The sequence below is a fragment of the Phalaenopsis equestris genome, unplaced genomic scaffold (genome assembly GCF_001263595.1).
Source record: "Phalaenopsis equestris unplaced genomic scaffold, ASM126359v1 Scaffold000513, whole genome shotgun sequence".
In the NCBI taxonomy this organism is placed as follows: Eukaryota; Viridiplantae; Streptophyta; class Magnoliopsida; order Asparagales; family Orchidaceae; genus Phalaenopsis; species Phalaenopsis equestris.
In genome coordinates this window covers 65,221-68,353 of record NW_018164953.1, presented here as the reverse complement: position 1 = coordinate 68,353, position 3,133 = coordinate 65,221, and positions in this window count along the sequence as shown.

Here is a 3,133-nt window from a genome sequence, read left to right as displayed (position 1 = left end):
TATATATATATATATATCGGTTTATGTAAAACCTAATCGTTCAAACCGAAGTAAAACCAAGCGGTTCAACCCGAACTGAATTTTGGTTTGACTGGTTGAGCCCTGTTGAAGTTTTATAGATCGGTTTTTGATTTTCGATTCACATCTGTTTGTCAATTTTTAAAACTGATTCATTTGAACCGACCGAATGGACACCCATGCTCTTTATAATGTTTGTTCTATGGTACTTGATCTTTTATCTGGTTATATGTGCTCGCAAATAATACTAAACTTTATATCCTAAAAATGATTCAACGTACATATATTAGTGAAAAGCATAAAGCTTCACGTGAAAGTCATTTTAATCTTAATTTACATAAAAAAAATGATTGAAGCATACATTTTCTTACTTATTTTTAAAGATATGTTTAAATTAAAATGAAGCTTCATGTGAATTTTGAAATTTCATTAAATTATATTAATATGAAGGTTCCCTCAAAACATGGAACTGATTTTTTTATTTGTTTTTTAAATTAGTTTTTTTTTATTTTTTTAAGCTAATAATAGAAAAGAAAATAATTTAGTTTTAAGCACAATTTATCTAAATTAAATTAAATATTTAATGATTTTTTGATATTGGGTTTTTAAGCAAATATTGAGTATTAATTGAGAATATTTTTCACGAATATAGATAAATCAAACAATAAAATATTCAAGGAGGTTCATCTATAAACCTGTTATTTATAAAAGTGTTTAGAGTTGCTCAATTAGCTTATTAAATAATTATGAACGAGCTCTGTAAATATCAAGCAATTATTAGCTTTTTAAGCACTCTCATCATTTACAGCCCTAAGTGAGAGTTTAAGTGTCTGCTTGGGGCAGCTTATTTGGTGCGATAGATTATTCAATAAGCTGCAGCTGCCCCAACATACCCTAAGTGAGTTGCTTAATCCCAATTAGTGTTTATTTTCAACGCAAATAAGAATGATCTTTAGTTTATTTTTTAATTAATTCGTGCAAATGCTATTAAAATTTATTTATATTTAAAATTTTAAATTACAATTATTGAAATAGGCTTTGATTTCCCACATCAAGGGGAGGAGAACACAAGAGTGAGTTGACTATTAAAGCCCAAGTACTCCTGAAATTCCCGTTGTTGTCATTGGTAACTTAGAAAATGACAGACCACAGAATTTTGTTGTTGACTATCAAAAGTTGTCATCGACCACTAGCAATAGTTGTCGACCACCTAAAATCACAGCCAAACATGAGAGGTCGTCGTCAACCACAGCTTGTTGGTGATCACTAACTGTAGTTGTTGCAACCCAACTACAGCTTATGTATCCAATTACGGCTATTATGGCCACCAACTACAGTCTACAATGATTATAGGTTTTAATTGCGACCGTTATGGCCATCAACCATGCCTGTTATAGCCAACTTTGATTGTTATAGCCTCCAATTATGCATATGAACCCAAATTTCAGTTGTTATATCTATTAACCATAACTTATATAACCAGTTACGATTTTTATAGTTACCAGCTGTGGTTGTTATAGCCAACTATAATAGTTGTAGTCACTATAAAGTCCATAGCCAATTCTAGCTATTATAGCCACAAACTATGTCTTATGTAGTCAACTACAATTGTTATATCTTCCAACTACAACTTTTGTAGCCCCACAACGGTTGTTCTAGCCCCCAAATATTATTTCTATTGCCAACTACGACTTTGGTAGCCCTATTACAGCTTTTATAGCCTCAAATTATGGCATTTGCAACCAATTACAATCGTTAAGATCATCAACTATGGATTTTGTAACCAACTACGACGGTTATATTCATCATCACATCAATTTCATCTCGATGTCATGCTGCCCTTTGTTGTTGAATCTACTTCAAGTGTTGAAGAATTGAACTCAGGGTGGTGTGGGGAAATTACACTTTAGGTGTGCAAGCCAAGTTGAGTTATGAGCCGTTTTGGGCTTGCTTGAGAAATGGTTTGTAAGCTGAGCTCAATGAACTAACGGGCTAAGATTAAGCCAGTCAAAACTCAACTCGGTAGCTCGAGAGCCGCCTAGTTTAAATAATATTAGTATAAAATACACTTACAATCTATTAGAATTTTATAATTTAAATATAAAATCGTTCAAAAAATGTAAATATCACATCTTACTTTCTTACATTAAGTTATTTCTTATTATTAATAATTTAATCTCATTTTTTTTATCATTGTAGTATAACAACTATGTGAATTATAATTATTTTTTCTCTTTTATCATAAATGAATCTGCTCATCAGCCAACTCAAACTCATAGATTAAGCTCGAGTTTGGGCTCGAAAGCAATAAATATACCAAGCTCAAGCATAAATCAAGAGTCACTCGAGCTCAACTTAACTCATTTACACCCCTAATAGCTTTGTTAGCCATCAGAGAAATATTTTTAGAATGCTAGAAGCAATTAATTCTTTTTCTAAGTTCCTTTCAAAATAATCTTTATTCAGTAAGGTATGAAAAATATTTGCGTTATCGTCAAACCATAATTAGTATATTATATTTAAGCAAATCTTGGGAGAGTTGAATACAATACTGCTTTTGGGAGCACATGCATGCATTAACACACTCATATATATAAAAAACAATAATAATATTTGGATGCATTTCTGCAGACAACCCTTTTCTCTTACTGCCCGTTTGGGGCGGATTAAAAATACGGGCGGCATTTTCAAAACGCCGTCATCCCGTTTGGTTGGAGTTTTTTCACCGCGGTCCATGAAACTCCATTTTCATTTTGTGAATAATGCGGACTGCAGGATGACCCCCGCATTCTGCATTTGTTCACTGGTTTTTACCATTTACCCCTGCGCGATCCTGGTTCTCTCAACCTCGTCTCCTCTGCCCTAGCGAGATCCTCGTCTCTTGATCGTTTAGGAAGGCACGACGGAATGGTGGGATACGGAAACCTTCGTCAGCTCACTGAAGCCCTTGCCTACCTTAAAGATGCAGTCACAATTAGAACCAGCAAGAAGTTAACGATGGAGTCGCGACATACAAAGCCATCCGAACTCCCATCTTTCTCATCCTTCAACCTCTTTATGTCTTCCTCTCATCGGATCTCCAACTGACAGGCAACGGCAGGATCATGGTAGGATC